At 41.2% G+C, this 20,349-nt stretch overlaps 1 pseudogene; it reads right to left on the bottom strand.

Moving 5' to 3' along the window:
- Positions 1-2,817: 2,817 nt before the first annotated feature.
- Positions 2,818-3,351, bottom strand: LOC147449019 (uncharacterized; annotated as a pseudogene).
- Positions 3,352-20,349: the final 16,998 nt, after the last annotated feature.

The following is a 20,349-nucleotide window of genomic DNA, read 5'->3' on the forward strand; positions in this document are numbered from 1 at the left end:
GAGCCGAGTTGGATGGTGATGTCGTAGGCCGCCAACAGCAAGAACCAGAAGGTGGCGATGGCGATGGCGACGCGGTAGCAAAGGACTCGACCCAGTGGAGGTCGCTCAATGCAGGATCACGAGAGGTGGCCAAGGGGAAGAGCGCAAAAAATGCAAAGGCAACGGCGATCTATTTATTCTACTTGAACATGGAGATGGCGACTTTTGGTGTTATGCTATTTGTAGAGATGCCTCGTGTAAAGGCCACGGCTAGGAGGGAAACAAGTGAATCTTTGAATGCTCAAGCAAGAAGACGCCGATATGAGGCGCACAGAGGTGTACTGCAAGAGCTGCGCAGGATAGAACGACACGTTCAACCTGCTATTCCACGTCTCCCTTTCCAGTGAGTAGTGCGGGAGATTTGCGAGTAGTGGAGAGTCGGCATGCGATGGGCCAGCATTGCACTACTCTGCCTTCAAGAAATTGTAGAAGACTACCTCGCTGAATTCTTGAGCGATGGATATATCCTGGCTGCCCATGCACACCGCGTTACTATCATGCCACAGGATTTTGATACTCTTCGGAGGCTGCGTTTCTGCTACGATGGGCTACTTCAGCCAGTGCATATCTGGGATAGTAGAACCATGGATATTCTCAACATCCCCCCTCTCCATCCTCGTGCACGACAGACAGAGCCGTCTAGGGCTGAAACAAACAACAGAAGGACCTGATCATGGGTCGAGAGAAACGACACAGATGGACAGGTTGAGATAGCCGTAGAGAGGCATGAGCAAGCCAGAGTGGACCAGTCATGGAAGAAACAAAGATAGTTATCGAGGAGCCAGCTAGACACCAAAATGAGCAAGTCATGGAGGATCCACAGCCAGTAAGGGATGATGAGGGACAAGAGCAGGCCAGGGTGGACCCTGAGGCATCTATGGAGGAAGCAATATTGAAGGAAAATGATCCGGAGACTGTGCCTGCTAGGGAGGACCCTACGGCTGTTAGGGAGGAGCCTGAGGCAGCCAGGGAGCCAGCTCAAGAAAGACAAGGGCAAGGCTCTGCATCACAAGGGCCATCCAACGTATCAGATGAGTCAATTATTTTAGAGCAAATCAACGAAGAGAATGAAGAGGAGTTGAGAGTTTTGTTCAGCTCAGCGCCTCTGCATGCATAGATACTACTGCCTGGAAGGTTAGAGGAGGCCTGTATTTTCAACCTTGATCATCAAGACTTCTTGTGCATGTGTAGTTTCACCAACTCCAACGCAACGAATGAGGTCGTCAATGTTGCTTAATGGTAATTCTCATGCTCTTCAAAAGTCACGTTTGGTTCATTAAATGGGTCTCTACCGAGACATGGGTCAATACCAAGCGAGACAGTGGCTTATGGAATTGGATAGTGGTACTACTCGCTCGGTATTGACCCATGTCTTTGCACCGATCGTCAAGTTTTCTTTATAATGGCTCACTACCGTTAAGACATGGGTCAATACCAAGCGAGTCAGTGGCGGATGGAATTCGATAGTTGCCCCACTCGCTCGGTATTGACTCACGGGTTTGTGGCAGTGACAGCCCGCTGAAATACCTCAAGTCTAATCTCTGCCATTTATTCATGTTAGCCACGTTGTCTCGCTTCTGTCCCCTGAGGTTCAAGACAAAGTATACGTAATAGATCCGCCTTATCTGCAGAACAACTCAGTTTCCTTTTTGAGTTTGATGAATTGGTTTAGCAGAGTCAACTTTGATCTAGCACGCTTTCTGGTCACTACATACAATCAAATCATGAGTTTTTTCTTGTCTTGTAAAAACCATGTTGCATTTAGAATCTTTCTCCTCATCTTTGATGGTGTCTTTGTAGTGATCATTGGAGTCTGATGTTATTTGACATGGAAGCTAAGATTGTTTACTATGCAAACTCCGGGCAAAGCAGGGCGTTTCATGGTTGTGTAAAAACGTAAGGCCCATTTGGGTACATTTGGAAAGCAATGTCTCTTTGTAATGTGTTTCCGACTCAAGTGGTTATGTATGTAGTGCCGCGAAAAAACTTGTATGCTGTGTAGAGCATGTTTTGTTAGAACATGATCTAGGAAATACCGTCCGACACGAACGGGTAACCGTGCCCACACATACTGATGACTATAGCTGTGGCTGGCGAACCTGTTTGAATGCCCTGTTTCTTCTCACTCAAATTATGGATGTACCGAAAGTAAGTAATCGTGCTGTTTCATTGTTTGCTGCAACGTTTGTATGAAGCAACAAACGTCTGTATCACGCTTCTACAGGAACTTCAATTACATAACTACACCCCCAACGATGTGCGACATTTTTGTGTAATGGCCATCCAACATATTATAATCTCGGTAAACAGACGCACAAGAGAGGAAGCAGCGAGAGCTGAGGAGTTCGAAGAGGCTCGCATTAACAAAATGACGCAACGCCACAATCAGACTCAAGAAGAATTTCGAAATATGCAAGAAGCAATAAATCAATATTATGCGGACGCCGCAGAAGTAGAGGAATGGGCGACACATTGACGGCAAGATAAAGACGGGGGAGCAACCGGAGCAGAGGGCAAGGGACGAGTGGCACAAACCAGGGGAGAGGACAGGGGACGAGTGGCACAAACCGGGGGAGAGGGCAGTAGCAGAGAAAGGGAGCAATTTACTTGTATAAATCTTGACAGAAACAACACAATATGTAAAGTTTTGAAACAATGAAAATTTACATTTTTGAAACATTGTTTGACCGCCACAAAATGTCTCTGCATTAGTCATTTTGAAGAGTACATCATGGTTTGCATGGCATCAAAGCTCTTTGCGTGCACAAGGTATGTGACCTAGCTTCCGGTGGAAGCAATTAAGTGAAGTGTATTTGTTAGTGATTCCTTGCACAATGTTGTTTTCTCCTTGCGTCTTGGAATCTGAAAGAAGAAAAAGTTAAATTCTGTCTTAATGTATTAAAGACAATCAAAATTTATCGATGTAGTAAGAATCTTTCTATTGTTGAGACTGAATGCATACAATTCTGGCAAAAGTGGAATTTCTTCACATGTAAGATCTACCCTGAGCTGTGCAAGAGTTGTGCTTGACATTGTCTCCATCATAGTAAGTAGGCTGTCTCGAAAGTAGAGCTCCATTGATAAAGGTTTGTTCTTGAGGCTGTTCTCTGTATTTTGGTGGAGTGGAATAAGCTCCCCACTAAGAAGATGATATCTAATATAGTAAAACGATACTAAGAAATTTTGAGAGCTTATAATGAACTTGCAAATTATGGACTTCTTTTGCAAAATACAGATTTTGTTCTGTGATTGTTTCCTATCCCAATTATCATCTAAAAAGTTCAAACAGCTCTCAGACTTGCAAATGAACATTGTTGCGGTAGTTTTTATTTGCTCATCAAAGAAAAAATCTACAAACACTTCAAGAGGCATAAATAGTGCGAGCTGAACTATTTCTGTGCCAATTGAATACTTGAGAGACTTTTGTATATCCTGAAACAACTTATTCCTAAAGCTTTCACTACTTTGCGAAGCGGGCAAGGACCAATCCTTGCTGTCAAAGGATGGAAGTGACAAAGGAGCTACATGACCCCAACCATGGAAGTTCTCGGTTCCACATATGACATATCATAAAAGAAAATTCCATTATCTGCAAGTTCCTTGTGTTGTCTTCCTCGGTACATTTGCTCACCAATAAATGCATGGAAAGCATCAAAAATCCCAACTATGCTCTCAACTAGTTGCCAATCTGTCCTATTCGATGGATAAATATCTGAAACATACCAAAGATGATATCCACCACTTAACCTTTGAATATAATCATGCACTAAGCGAGATGCTGAAAATAACTTACAGTTGGGTTGATGCCTTGGAAAACTTGGAGGAGATGTTTGCAGCCTTAAGTCTGCATGCTGGAAAGCATATTGTATGAGGACCTCTTTCACCTGCTTGCTTTGTGCACACACTTTAAACTCTTTAAATTGTACCTTGAAAGACTCCACAAAATCATTGCGTTGCCTCCTCTTCCTCGTCCTAGTTTGCAGTAGAACCCAACTTCCGATAGTTATTCGAGATGGTATCCATGCTTGATCGTCTGTAGTATAACTGTTAAAAATGCTAACAGAGTCAATGGTAGTGCTAGGCCTTCGAGAAGTAGACATGGTGTGCAGTAGAATACACAGAAAGGTTAGCGCAAATATGAAAAAGGGAAGAAGGTTTGAGAGGGAAGTAGAGCTACTCAAAGTCATATTTGGGCGGGAACAAAGATACTAGATAGAGTCTTGAATGAAATTTCTGAAATTCCTTGGTACAGAGTTAGTACGACTTACGGCGTTTATGCCTTGAAAGCGTGAAATTGTGCAATTTGATGAACAAAAATAATATTTCCTCCTTTTTTCTAAAGAGCTTGACTCCAAAATGTCGATTTTCAACGTAACGTTAGCCTCTTCCTCATTGGTCGAGCGCCACTCTCTCTCTAGAACTGAAAGGCCCAAAAGTGAGTCCAGCTTTCTCTTAATGGATAGAAAGCTGCGAACAAGCACATAAGGAATTTGGACTTAACAATCAGTACTCAAGTTTGAGAAGCCAAGAGTAGAGGACCAAGTGACTCATTAGGAAAAGTGGTAAAACTTTCCAATTTCTATTATGGGCCAGTAATGGATATGTTGAAATTCTCTGTGTCAAAAAAATCAATCTTGACTGGGAGAAGTATTTACCCCTTGTGAAGTACGCACATAACAATATCGTACATTTGTCTACGAAGAAGGCTTTGATATTCTTTATGGTAAGCCTTCGCTTACACAGATTATTTTAACTATTGATTATATATGTGCAATGGATGAGTTTGTTTGAGATATGGACACTGCTTATGGGCAACTAAGAGAGCAATATTATGCTCTCAGGGAAAGCATGGAAATCTGCTGACAAGCACATAAGGAATTTAGAATTAACAATTGATCAATTGATCTTACTCAATTTTAAGAAGGCAAGACTAAAGAAACAAGCAACTCATTAGGGGAAGGTGGTAAAACTTTGCAATCCTTATTATGGGTTAATATTGGATATGTTGAAATCCTATGTGTCGGAGAGACAGTCTGATTAGGAGAAGTATTTACCCCTTATCGGGTACGTGTATAACAAAAACCTCACAAAATCATACATTCATCTATGGGAAAGGCTTTGAGATTCTAATTTATGGTAAGCCTTTAATTACATCAATCCTTTTAACTAAGGATAATATATTTGTAGCGGATGAATTTGTCTGGGATATAGACACTACCTATGGGCAAGTTAAGAGAGCAATATTATGCTCTCAGAAAAAGCATAGAAAGCTATGGACAAGCACGTAAGAAGTTTGGACTTAACAATCGATCAATTGGTCTTACTCAAGTTTGAGAAGGCAAGACTAAAGAAAAAAGCGACTCATTAGGGAGAAGTGGTAAAACTTTCTAATCGCTACTATGGGTTGCTTAAAATAATTGACCAATTGAGTGATGTGACATTTTGATTAGAGCTACCGCCTAATTGGAGAATCCATAATGCTTTCCATGTTAGTTTACTCCAACCATACATGGGATTGCTTCCAAGTCAACCTATTGCTGAGGAATTGCCTGAGGTTGAGAAAACAGAAGAAATACTCCAACAGGAGCAGATCATTCATCATTAGGAACGACCACTAAAGTCCAAAAAGATTACATGAAAGTATTTGGTAAAGTTCAAGAATTATTCTACTTTAGATGCTCAATGCCGAGCAAGAATTAGCATCTTATCCTGAGAATCAGGAAGGATACGTATAAGCACTACAATTGAGGACAACTATTTGGAAGCCAGAGGGATGTTGCTAAATGGACTATTTTCTTATTTTTTGAGTAATTTCTATTTATTGAAATTAGAATATTTAAATGTATACACTTGAACTATGAAAGTTAGGAAATATAGATCTACTAGAATTGATTAAAGCCATTAGGAACGGACAACTCTGATGTGTCATATGGTGGGTGACATTAAGCATCGCAAATGAGTTGTACCGTTAGTTAAGTGGGAGAGACCGGAAAGTGGGTATTCCCGATGCGTCACATGATGGGTGCCGGTTCATCGAAAAGGAAATATTCCATTGGTCTGGGAGGAAATCCAAACTAATAAAAGAAATACGCGTAAGGAAGCAAGCGCAAGAATAAAGATGGGTTCTAAGAAGCTTTTCCTAAAAAGTGGAATATGTTTAAGTACTTTCCATGAAAAGCAGATGCTTTTCTGCGAAGAATCTATGTCTGCATTGTATTTGTGTATGAGAATTGCATATAAGGATGCTTGGGAAGTGTTGTGTAGCATCGATTATCAGCTCATTGAGTTTTTAACATGTTTCATATATTTTTAATAAGTGACTAGCCGTCCACTTAATAAGGGATAGCCAAGAAAAAAAATTAAGGCCCAAGGCTTATTGAAAGAAAAAATCAGCATTGACCTCTCTCTCTCTCTCTCTCTCTCTCTCTCTCTCTCTTGCTATTTCAATGCTACATGCTCTAGCTACTGTAGCAAGATTTTCACTGGCTTTTTTTACGGCCTCCTAGGATCTATAAAAGTGTTCCCTCTTTCAGGCTAATTTTGACAACGCTAGCAGCAAGGGTACTTGCCATCAAGTTTTCACAAGTGATCATGCGAGGCTAGCTTGCAAAGGTCACTTGTCTGCACTTGGAGCGATAGGTACATTTTGTGAATACGCTTTTCGAGTTGTTGTTTTTGTATTTGTGCTTTTTGCAGGTACTCCATAATGGAGAAGGAGAAAAGAAGCCTTGGTCTACACTCAAAGATTTTGAAAATGGAATCTCGAACGGTCTACGGGGTTCCACACTCCAATTCCAAACGGAATTGAGAGCTTTCCTCTTGAATTTTCTCACACCGAGAGGAATCAACCATTGAGTTTGAGATTTAGAACGGAGGGATTTCTACGGTTCTTGTGATTGTAAGAAGATCTCTCTAATAAGGATTCTCTTTAAGGGAATCTTTTGATCCCTAATACTGTGTCGATCTTCTCGTCTCTTTTCATTGAAAATCTATTTATTTTCAGCTAGTTGATTATTTGTAAGCGCTCTCGTTTGTGACACCCATATTTGCATGCAACATAACTAGTATGTTTTGACATTCTTGCCTATAGTATATAACCAAGACATTGTCATTTGCAAATAGAGAAAGAGACATATTCTTCATTGGATGTACTTCCTCTAGTCTAGCAAAAGAAAGAGAAACCAACTTTTGAGAATAGAGCACCTTTAAGTTACCTCTCATAAATAATATAAAAGAAGTAAGAAATGCAGAATACAAAAAAAGCAATGATGCAAGAGGCTTGTGGACCATCTCCCCTAGAATGATGTAACTAGAAAGCCAATGTTAAATTGTTGAATCACTAGCACACACATCGGAACTTGAAAAACTATTAATACTTTTACTTCAAAAGAAAAAAACCTCAAGTTGAAACATGGTAGATCGGAATGAGTGGAATTCCTCTACTCACATGCACTCTGCCCTAAGTCAGCCCCCCTTTTGCTACTTCTTTTTATATTAATAAGTCACAAAGTATAACTATCAGGGAGTTCATCACTCTACAATTGTGTAACCATGGACTGATCTACTAGAGAAGGTGTAACATTTAATGGCCTAATAACTTATGTGTAGCGGAAATTAGCATGAACATAGTGGGCATTTCATTAGAATAGATTCCTAATGAGAATTACAAGAGTGCTTGGGTGGAGAGAGCAACAAAAAGCATAACACCTAGTTAGATAGCATCAATAATACTTTCAAAAGAGAGAGAAATTAAGCTATTGACAATAGTTGAGGACCGGATTTGCATGGAGCCGGTCCCCCCTCCAAAAGGCTTTGTATTATGGTTTCTCCCATCAAGAGTGACATTGTACAATACAATTCTTTGTGTTCCTTCAAGACTAGCTAGTGCAATGAAGATGGAAGCTTCATGCACTAAGCAAAACACTTAATCAAACACAACTTGAAATATCCCCGTTCTCAGACCCAAGACCTCACACACCTTGGAAGATGGTGAGAGCTAGCAGGGTATGAGAGTAGATTGAGAGGAAGAAGGAGTATCTTACGAGAAAGATGTACATCTCCTCACATAATCACTCATATTAGCATAGCTTAGCTTAGTAATTAGCTTGGTAGAGAAGATGAGCATGCATTGAAGCTTGGCTCTTGGTTGGATTTGCATCCACATGCCAAGAGAGTGTTGATGTAGGCTTCTATCTCACAAGCTTGGAGTAGGTGATGAGCTCTCCATTAAAGCTTGTGAGGAGATAGAGTATTCTTTCTTCACACATGGTCAAGTGTGAGTGTGTGTGTGTGTCAATGCCAAGCAAAAATCAGCCCCCTCTCTCTCTTGGGCGAGCCCTTCCTGCTAAATTGGTCTGGATTTTGCCTCATTGGACCTCCCCAAGTCAAGCCAATGGGTGTTAAGCAGCATAAGTGATAGCCTTCTGAAATGTGTCCCCCTTTCCCCTTTTGTGAGAGCTTTAGGTAATTAAATAATTAAACTAAACTCTCATTGGACCCCTTTGCCTCCTGGCCAATAGAAATCAGGCAAGCCATTGGGCTCCTGAATGCTCATTGGACCCCTTGGGAGACTGCCCAATAGTCTTCTAGGAGACTTAATTCTCATTGGTTTCTTTTATTAAATGTTTTTAAATTAATTAAACTAAATTTACTCTAGCTTAATTCTCATTGGTCCACTTCAAGGGTCTTCCAATAGGAATTGGGCACACCTTGTGGGCATCTGGCCTAGGGAGCTGACATGTGTCCCTAATTCCCTTTGTGTAAAGGGAGCCTGTGTGTGTGTGTGTGTGGCTTTCTCTCTCATCCCCTACTAAATGGGCTCGCCCCCTCCTTTGTAGGCTTTGAAGAAGACTTTTGTACACACACTAAGCATCCAATTTTCCCTAGGGTTGACCTTTGGACACAACCTTTGAATTTTGGAACCTTAGCATTTTGGAAGTCTTAATGGGCTGAACCTTAGGGTCTTTTTAGCCCATTGTTGCACATGGCTATTTTGCAGATGGCCCCCCCTTTTTGATCCCTATTTTCCCTCCTTTGGATCCCTACTGTGGCCGGTCTGCTAGCTTAACCAATATTCGAGCTTTTTCTCCCCTGGTACCTCCCCACATTAAATGATCAGTTTAATATGAGAAAATCATTTAGGAGAATTAGATATTGATTATTATGACATTACCTCTCTCTTGAAATCATAGTCGTCCTCGACTATGGTGTAGAGAAGATAAAGCATATTCATGAGTCCTTTTCTTAGCGGGTAGAGGATCCCTATGTTACCCTACGACATCATTCCATAATGGATGACTAGTCCATTTGGCGCTTGAGAGCCTGAGGCTGCCGCAAGCATGTCTGCACATCAGTCCTATCAGTCTTCCATAGTAGAGTGACAAGCTCTACTTGGTGTTTGGGAGACGTCGTCTCCACAAACTTGATCTAAGCATGAATACTACTTTATTTTTGTGCACAAATAAAGAAAAAGAGAGTCTTATAAGACAAAAACTTTGTTCATTTTTAACATTGTACATTAGCTTACTCTTGGGAAGCATTGACAAGGTTTAGGTTATCCTTTAATTGTATGCCTTGCATCCATCTAGCATCTTCAAAAGGATAATTATTAAACTTAATAAGATATCGTCGGATAGTCTTACTGCCTCTTAATACCTTGTCTTCATGTCGGAGAATGGACTCGGGCTGCAGCACCTCCTCTTGGTCCTCGATCTCCGGTGGGTCTTCAATAGTTGGTTCTTGAGGTGGCTCTCCTTTGTAAGGCTTTAATAGGCTCACATAAAAATCATTGTGTATGAGCCAATGATTGGGCAACTTAAGTTGATAGGCCATGTCATTGATTGGCCTAAGAATCTGGAAGGGACCATAGTACCTTTTTGCTAGTTTAGCATAGTACTTTTGGTGGCCCGTAGGATTCTTGCCCGTCATGTGCCTTAATCGAGCCTTGGGAAACTTTAACAAGACCCAATCGTTTTCTTTAAAGGCTTGGGCTCTTCTGTGCTTGTCAGCAGTAGCCTTTTGCCTTTGCTGTGAGATAGAGATAGCATCCTTAATCTTTTGAAAAGATTCTTGTAGGTCTCGGCTATACTCATCTGCAGCGAAGATCTTCCCATGTACCTTAAGTAGCAAGGGACTTTTTGATCTTTCCTCAATTACCTCGAAAGGTGCTTTTCCCGTGGAAGTATGTACAGTGTTATTGTAAGAATACTCCACTAAGGGTAAGTACTTCTCCCATTGGGCCGGGTCTTTGATCTACTTCCGTTACATAGGCTTTTAGTAGATCGAGAATGGTTAGGTTAGCTATTTCACTTTGGCCATCCGTTTGTGGATGATAGGCCGAAGAGAAATTTAGCCTTGTCCCTAAATTCTCAAAGAGAACCTTCTAGAAATTACTGGTCATTCTAGGATCTCTATCCGACACTATGGACATTGGCAAGCCATGGTATTTGAAAATTTGTGAAATGAAGAGGGTTGCCATTTGATGGGCTTTGATAGTCTTTTTGACAGGTATAAAATGAGCTTGTTTACTTTCATGGTAGGCCAATAGAAATATGTTTCAATTCCCTTTAAGGTAGACTGAATCCCTCTATGCCCCGCATACGGGGGAGCATGAGATTCATACATTACTTTCTCACGTAGGGAGTTAGTAACGCATAGTCTATTGCCATAGAGAAGATAACCATCTTGTAAAGTAAATGGTTCTTCTTTCTTCCCTAATGCAAGGGCTGAAATCACATCTCTATAATCGGGATCAATAGCATACTCATCTATCATTGAAGATGGATCATTATGAGTTGCTATGGAAACCGCATTCACTCTCGGTTGTCTTGAGAGTGCATCGGCTACTTGATTATGCTTGCCATCAATGTGAGAAATATGAAAATGAAATTGTAAAAGGAAATTTTCCCACCTCATTTGTTTGTCGGAGAGCTTGGTCTGCGTCATGAAGTACTTAAGACTTTGGTGATCCGTTCGTAGAATGAAAGGAGTCTCCAATAAATAGTGCTTCCATGAGTCTAAGGCACGTAGAACTGTAAGGAGTTCCTTTTCGTATATGCCTAGAGCTTGCTCAACAGGGTCGAGCCTTCGACTCTCATAGCCTATGGCGTGCCCTTCTTGGAGCAAAACAACTCCAAGGCAATCACCACAAGCATCGCATTGGACCTCAAATGGTTTTGAGAGATCCGGTAGTGTAAGCACAGGTTGAGAGATAAGCTTTTCTTTAAGCTTTTCGAAAGCATTGTTCTCCTTAGCAGACCATGTATACCTAACGCTTTTCTTTGTTAGGTCATGTAATGGTCCCGCAATTTGTGAGAACTTTTCTATGAAGCGTCTATAGTATGCACACATACCTATGAAGCTTCTTAGTTCATGAAGATTCCTTGGTGTAGGCCATCCTTTTATTACCTCTAACTTGGATGGATCCATTTGGATGCCATCTTGAGAGATAATGTGACCTAAATACTGAATCTCTTGCAAGAAAAATTCACTTTTCTTTCGATTAACATAAAGTTTATTCTCTCTTAAAACTTGAAATATTACCTGGAGGTGTTGCTTGTGTTCCTCCAATGAATTAGAGTACATGATAATATCATCAAAGAACACTCCAGTGAAGGTTCGATGAGGCCTCAACAGCTTCTCCATCAAGCGGTTGAATGTGGCTGGTGCATTGGTCAAGTCAAAAGGCATGACAATGTATTCGTAAAGACCAAATGTAGTACGAAATGCGGTCTTTACAATGTCTTGATCAACTATCCTTATTTGATGATAGCCACTTTTTAGGTCAACCCTACTGAAGTAGGTCGATCCTTGTAGCTTATCAAATAGGTCTTCTACCCGTGGAATGGGAAACCTATTCTTGATAGTGATCCTATTTAGTGCTCTATAGTCGACACACATACGATATGTGCCGTCTTTCTTTTGCACTAATAGCACAGGTGAGAAAAATGGAGATGAGCTTGGCCTAACCATACCCTTCTCAACTAACTCATTCACTTGCCGCATAATCTCCTCTTGTTGAGCTTGAGAAACTCTATAAGGAGGTTTATTAGGCGGTGAACTTCCTGGAAGAAGTTCAATTGCATGGTCATCATTACCTCGTTTAGGAGGTAGCTCACAAGGGATGTCGTCAATAAAAACATCTTGAAACCCCTTGAGAAAATTGGATAACTCTAATTCCTTTTGGTTGCTTTTATTTTCTTTTGCTAAAGCATTAGGTTCATTTTGAGAATATTTAACAAAAATCATGTACACGGAAATAGAGCTCTTTATTGACTTGTTGAAAGCTGGTGTATGTACAATGGGGATGGTGTTACCCATTTCCTTAGCATCTATATACATGTCTTTTTCCCTGAACTTAAAGGAGATTCTCCTTTCAGAAAATTTAACATCGTTAGCCAGGCGGTCAAACCATGGTGCCCCTAGGATTACATCCTCATGCTTGAGAGGAGAGATAAAGAAGTCCTCTTTGTCCACATAGCCTTGGACATGAAGCCTCAATTTCCCGATTAAGGGAGTGACTGAAGCTTCTTGCCCCTTGAAGGCACTGTCTGCGGGTAGGACATCTCCCATCTCGTAGGATTGTATTCCTAGCTTGGTGGCCAACTCTATAGATATAAAATTGTGAGTAGAACCAGGGTCAAAGAGAATAAAAGCATCATGTTCTCTTACCTTTCCCCAAGCATGGCATAGAGGAGATCCTTTGTGGTGAGTTTGGTGAGTCTCGTCCTCTTGGATTTCAACCAAGGAAGCTCTAGGAGGATCTTGGCGGTTGTTCTTTTGGGGACAAGCGCGGTACGCATGCCCTTGTTCGCCGCACTTGAAACACCGGTTATCTTTATGATAACGCTCAAGCTCTTCAGGAGAGAGTTTATTCTTACCTTTGTAAACTCCCTTCTCTTTAGCTTTGTTGGAGTTTCCCTTAGGAGACTTTTGGACATTGTCCTTCCCCTTAGGCTCATTGGAACCCTTGTTTTCCGGGGGTTTATTATTTCTTTTAACCCCCGTTTGGAAATTGATTCGAGAGGCCACCATAGTATGGTGTATTACCGCCGATATGGTGCGTGGCCTTTGGGAGTTGACATACTCCGCCATTTCTTCGGTTAAGCCCGCACAAAATTGTTGCTTTTTCTCTCCAAAATCCAACTTTTTGAAGACAGTGGCTTTGAGTTGTAGGTCCCAAAACTTGTCTACATATTTGTGGACAGATTCATCGGGAGAGAGCTTTAAGCTTCGCCATTCGGTGAGTACTTTGTCTTTGGCATCGGTGGCCAAAAACTGCTTCATAATGGAATCTCTTAAAGCTTTCCATGTTCATGGAGCTTCACCGTTGGCTCATAGGCTAGACCACCATTGTCTGGCGGAATTTTGAAAGTGCATAGCTACATGGCGTAGCTTAGAGGACTCCGTGAAGCCCTCATCTCCAAACGCCACATCGAATTGTTGGATAAAGGCCAAGACTTTGTCCGTAGCACCAAAGGTACCATCATTGGTAAGGAAAGAGATGCTCTTCCCTCCCTCTTTGAATTTCTTCAACTTGGACGACCTCTTCCATGTGGCATAGGATTTCCTATGGCCTCTTCTTTTGGATGGTTCAAAGGTTGCACCATTACTTTCTTCAGAAGGTGAAGAATTTGAAGAAGGTGGAGAAGAGGGTGACCTCTTTCTTGCCTTTTTCTTGTCTTGATCTTTGTCGTCTTCACCATAGCTTTCATAAGAGGAAGAGGATGAAGAAGATGGAGAAGAGGGTGTCCTCTTTCTTGCCTTTTTCTTCTCTTGATTTTTATCATCCCTCTTTGAATTGTGGTGGGGAGAAGAATATGATGGTCTTCTCCGCTTTGGTGGTGATGGAGAGGGTTTAGCCCGCCGTCTTCGTGGAGCCATCTCCGCCGAGGTGGCGGGAGACTCGCTTCTTTCTCGTTCCTTCGATGGAGGCTCTTGAGTTCTCCTTTGGGAAGCAGATGCATCATCAAGAAGTAAATTCTTGAGCCCTTTGTACAGATTCTCTTCTTCTTCCCGAATCGGAGAGAGACCTCTTTTGGTAGTCTCACAAGGAGGTTTCCTTGGTGTTCTCTTGTCATGGTGATGAGCTTGGAGAATCCCATGAGCACGGAGCTGCCCCTGCACTTCGCTTTGGAGAGATGGATTGCCCATGGCTTGTTGAAGCCTAGAAACAAGATAGTTAACAAGCATTGAAGCATCATTAGTATCTTGCTCATGAGCAAAATCAAAGTTATCAACATTAATTTCACTCTCTTTACTATTGTTAGCCATTCTAACAACTTTTAGGTGTAAACGTTTTAGGTGTAATTTGGCACTTCAAGCCCTAGTTGCTACTCCTCTTTACCCCTTTAGAAAAATCACTCAAGCTACTGTACCCGCGGCTCGAATACCATTAATTGCAAGGAATAGAAGAGAGGGTCTTTCAACACCAAAACAGCACCGGCTCCTGTCAAACTTCTAATAGCTCAAAAGTGGTTAAGCCGTAGGCAATCCCCGTAGGACTCCACTATTAAGACCATAGCTCTCGACGGTGATGCCCCGTTAATTGCACAAAGGCAGGCGCACTACAAGCCTGAAAAATCCCTATTCTACTTACTCACAGGCAATTAATAATATCAACCATTTGTAGCTAGCTTGAGGACCTCCCTTCTTGAGCAAGAAAAGAGAAACCTTGAGCTCTGATACCAATGTAACATTTAATGGCCTAATAACTTATGTGTAGCGGAAATTAGCATGAACATAGTGGGCATTTCATTAGAATAGATTCCTAATGAGAATTACAAGAGTGCTTGGGTGGAGAGAGCAATAAAAAGCATAACACCTAGTTAGATAGCATCAATAATACTTTCAAAAGAGAGAGAAATTAAGCTATTGACAACAGTTGAGGACCGGATTTGCATGGAGCCGGTCCCCCCTCCAAAAGGCTTTGTATTATGGTTTCTCCCATCAAGAGAGACATTGTACAATACAATTCTTTGTGTTCCTTCAAGACTAGCTAGTGCAATGAAGATGGAAGCTTCATGCACTAAGCAAAACACTTAATCAAACACAACTTGAATTATCCCCGTTCTCAGACCCAAGACCTCACACACCTTGGAAGATGGTGAGAGCTAGCAGGGTATGAGAGTAGATTGAGAGGAAGAAGGAGTATCTTACGAGAAAGATGTACATCTCCTCACATAATCACTCATATTAGCATAGCTTAGCTTAGTAATTAGCTTGGTAGAGAAGATGAGCATGCATTGAAGCTTGGCTCTTGGTTGGATTTGCATCCACATGCCAAGAGAGTGTTGATGTAGGCTTCTATCTCACAAGCTTGGAGTAGGTGATGAGCTCTCCATTAAAGCTTGTGAGGAGATAGAGTATTCTTTCTTCACACATGGTCAAGTGTGAGTGTGTGTGTGTGTCAATGCCAAGCAAAAATCAGCCCCCTCTCTCTCTTGGGCGAGCCCTTCCTGCTAAATTGGTCTGGCTTTTGCCTCATTGGACCTCCCCAAGTCAAGCCAATGGGTGTTAAGCAGCATAAGTGATAGCCTTCTGACATGTGTCCCCCTTTCCCCTTTTGTGAGAGCTTTAGGTAATTAAATAATTAAACTAAACTCTCATTGGACCCCTTTGCCTCCTGGCCAATAGGAATCAGGCAAGCCATTGGGCTCCTGAATGCTCATTGGACCCCTTGGGAGACTGCCCAATAGTCTTCTAGGAGACTTAATTCTCATTGGTTTCTTTTATTAAATGTTTTTAAATTAATTAAACTAAATTTACTCTAGCTTAATTCTCATTGGTCCACTTCAAGGGTCTTCCAATAGGAATTGGGCACACCTTGTGGGCATCTGGCCTAGGGAGCTGACATGTGTCCCTAATTCCCTTTGTGTAAAGGGAGCCTGTGTGTGTGTGTGTGTGGCTTTCTCTCTCATCCCCTACTAAATGGGCTCGCCCCCTCCTTTGTAGGCTTTGAAGAAGACTTTTGTACACACACTAAGCATCCAATTTTCCCTAGGGTTGACCTTTGGACACAACCTTTGAATTTTGGAACCTTAGCATTTTGGAAGTCTTAATGGGCTGAACCTTAGGGTCTTTTTAGCCCATTGTTGCACATGGCTCTTTTGCAGATGGCCCCCCCTTTTTGATCCCTATTTTCCCTCCTTTGGATCCCTACTGTGGCCGGTCTGCTAGCTTAACCAATATTCTAGCTTTTTCTCCCCTGGTACCTCCCCACATTAAATGATCAGTTTAATATATGAGAAAATCATTTAGGAGAATTAGATATTGATTATTATGACAGTAGGATCCCAAGACATCCTTCAATAGGTAACATGTGCTAAAAACATAGCACCCTTCAAAAGACTTAAAAGTCATTTTCTTTTATTGATGCCAAAAAGTTACCAATGATGCCACATCACTACTCATGTGATTTGTGACGCAAATCACGATACAATGTTTGGGTGTTTGTGGATTGTACGAGATTGCCACATCATCACTTTGTGACATACCCTCTGTGAGAGCAAGGGTCCTCGACAAGGTCAAAGGCAAGGGGTAATAAGCCCATATAGTATAATGGCAAGGAGATTTAATAGCAAGGGCTATATAAGTAATGGATGGATGGAGAATCTGATGCCATAACGCTTGTACTCTTGTTGGTATCAAAGTTATTGTAGAGGAAGGAGGAGAAGGTCTCTCTTTGTACTCTGGAGATTCTCTTAAGACATTGAATCATGCGTTTTTTAATTTTCAGATATCTGCATACAGAAACTGACTTTCAACATTCTACCTAAGAGCCTTGCGAGAATCATCATGGGCTCCAGCTTTGTAGAACAAAGTTTTTTTAGATTCCACATCGATTTTGAATTATTAAGCACAGATTGACAAAATCGAGGTTTCCATTGTTACATGCAAGTGCATGCAATTGCCATCGTGCATACAACAACATGCTACCAAGTGGTGGAATTAGTCCGCGCCATGAAGAACTTCACAACTCCGTGTTTAAGGAAAGATTCCGAAACGCACGAATTTTTCAAGCGTAGTATAGGTAACAAATTATGTTTTGTTTCTTTGGATGATGTGATTTTTCTTATTTTTTTGTAGTTTGTCGTAATCTATGGTGCTAAGTTTGTGCATGGCATGTAGATGCAAACTATCTCGGTCCACCACCCTCAAGAGTTGGGTGGTTCCACCCCATCTCGGTCTCTCCTCTCTATCTCTCCTCTTCCCTCTCCGCACACATGCATCGCCCACACGCGCCCTACAACTGGTATTAGAGCTATGGCGATAGTGGTGGCAGAGAAGAGAGTTTCGTGACAAAGGTTTTCTTGAAATCATTGAGCTCGGAAGAGTTGTATTAGGAAATCGGTCTGTAGAAGCTTGGAAAAGCTTTGAGAAAAGGAGATAAGCTTGGTACATTGAAGACCTGCAAGATCGGTACCTTTGCGAAGCGTTAAGCAAAGGGGCAGCTTGAGAAATTCTAAAGCTTAGCAACCAGAAATCTACGCAAATCATACGAGCCTTGGTAGGCAACGCTGAAAACTTTTTCTAGGCATTGGTGTTTTGACATCTGCATCGACTCTTGGTTGGCAAGGCATCCTACTTCTAACATCAACTTTGACTCATGGGTATTGGATTGTGGGGGAAGTTTTCTCCCTACACAAGTGTTGTAGGTGGCTTTTTGCGCTTTTGAAAGAGCTTATCTTATGCCATATGCATCCAACATATATGTATGACATCGGTGAAATTTGTTGAGACCTTGAGTCTGTATCTTTTGCATACACGAAACAAGTTATAGGTTTCTTGATGGATACAGGTACAATATTTTTGCAGGCACTCTTGACAATGACTTTTGCAATAGTTTCAATGTGGGATACCTTATTGTGTTGACATATGCATTTTCTGTGAGTACTTGGAGTGCCAGTGAGCTTTTATCCTGGCAAGGATTATTGTTTACTACTTGTATCTCATATGGTGCATGTTTAAGTGTATACACTGCATCTTGCAGTGTATATATGCACTCAAACATAAAGTGTAAAAATAATGCATCTTGCAGACGTAGTTTTATACATTATTTATGTTGAACTACGGACATTGACCTTGTCGCTATCCTCGTATATTGTTTGTGGGGCCATACTTTGGTAATTACCTGGCCGTGTTTGTGTGACTAGGTCCAAAAGATAGTCCTTTTTGAAACTTGTCATGTCTATTGAGTCTTTGGAGAGTCGTGGTGAGATTAGCTTTGAGCTCGAGTATTCTTGAACGTTGCAATACTTTCGGTGAGACATGTTTGTTGGAGCATCCTTTTTACAAGGCTTCGCCATAGGTTATATATAGAGAGGATTAGATGCATTTGACATTGTGTTGGCAATCTATTTGGGTTAATTTTGACGCGGTTTGCACAATTTACCTTCTTGTCAATGTGTTGATTTTATGTGCATTTTGGGTTGATATTTTGCTTTTCGTATGGAGAAAACTCTGCTGGATTTTTTTCCCAAGTTTGGTTTATGCATTGACAACCCTTTTTTTGTTGTAATTTTTACTTAAGATTTTTCTCATGTTAGAGATTTTGCCAAAACTTTCTCAAGTTTCTGTTATGATATTTAATCCTTCTAGTTATGGTCTCTTCTTCTTAGAAAGATATCTACAACATCAAGAAGTGCAATGGTACAAAATTTTCCATATGGACAGAGCAGGTTCACGATGTCTTAATTCCAAAAGGTCAGTTAGAGCCACTCTTTGAGCGCCAAGAGGGTAATAGCTATATGGATGCACATTGGAAAATGCTTGTTAGGTTCACTATTTGTCTAGATCTTGCAGAGTCAATGTACTTCACCGTATCGTTGGTAAAGCTACTTCTAAAGTCTTAAGGAAAAAGTTGTTCAATACGTATGAGAGCAAGAGCACAAGTAATAATATTTACTTAATGAAGAATCTCTTTGACCTTTGTATGAAAGAAGGTGATACAATTTTTGAACACTTCAATAAGTTCAACATACTCTTCAGTTGATTGACGACATAGAGACTCAATTTTGATGAAGAGCTGCAGACTACCCTCTTGTTATGCTCTATACCTTTCTGAACATGAGATATTTTTCTTCATAGCCATATGCAACTTTGTGCATGAGATGTTTTTCTACATATCCATACAAAACTCTGCGGAGGAGATCAAATTGTCTATAATGATGTGGTTGCAAGTGTGCTCAATGAAGAGACTTGTAGAAAAATCTTCGGAGTTTTCTAAGTAAGGTGATGCTTATGCTGCTACTTCGCATAAACAAAGGGGTGATAATCAGGATCGTGGCAAGAGGACAGTTGAGTATGATCATTGCCACAAGATAGGGAATATCAAGAAGGATTGTAAAACTTTACAAAGAGACAAGAAGAAGTTTCAAGAAAATAAGAAATCTAAAAATGATGAAAAAGGCAAAGCTAAGATTCAAGAACTTAATCTGGTAGTCTCCTAAGACTCTAAATATTCTTTGGGTCCTACCTCCCTTAGATGTTCTGGTCTTTACAATAGATCTTGGCTCAGATGCTCTTGCTATTAAAAATGTTAGATTTGATCAAAATTATGTGTATCTAGAGCCAGTTTTCATGTGACACCTCACAAAGAGTGGTTTTCTACTTATGCACATGCAGGTTGTCGTGCCGTTGTCAGGGGATATGTGTTCGCTACGTGAGTCGGGCAGGCTCCGGGCCTCTAGCTGTGGGAGGTGTCCAGAGAACAAGAATAACAGGTGAAAAAGGTTCTGTCAATCACCGTAACCTTTAACTAATCAATTTAAGCTCTGAGTACATTCTGCTGGCAATAGCTAAGTTGGACTGTTAACAAAATCGACAATTAGGTTCACTGAAATCAAGGAGTTTAGGCTCCCGTTACAATTACCTGGGCCGTTAACGGCTCCGCAATATATCAAAAAGAAATAACTAATTTAAGTTTCCGGTGACGAACAAAATCCTACTGTGCCGGTTTTCTTAGATCGGTTGTTCTACTGCTTGATATGTCTTCAATTACTATCTTCAAATCCCTTCTTTAGCTCAAGAACAAGAGATTCTCTTGTCCAAGCTCGGAAGAGAGAGAGAGCCTTTGCTTAGTTTTATTAGCTGATGACGATGGCGAGAGAGAGGGAGCGCGAGAATCCCTTGCTTTCACTTTGTTCAACACCTCTCCAATGCCCTTCTTCGTTTTGTTACCTTCCTCCCTCTCCTTTCTTGCATACCGTTATTTTCCTCTCTTCTCCTTGAGTGCCCTTTGCATGCCGAGGACAGAGAGAGAGAGAGAGAGAGAGAGAGAGAGAGAGAGAGAGAGAGAGAGAGAGAGAGAGA

Source organism: Adiantum capillus-veneris, chromosome 10 (assembly GCF_014529385.1).
Source record: "Adiantum capillus-veneris isolate H3 chromosome 10, ASM1452938v2, whole genome shotgun sequence".
Classification (NCBI taxonomy): domain Eukaryota; kingdom Viridiplantae; phylum Streptophyta; class Polypodiopsida; order Polypodiales; family Pteridaceae; genus Adiantum; species Adiantum capillus-veneris.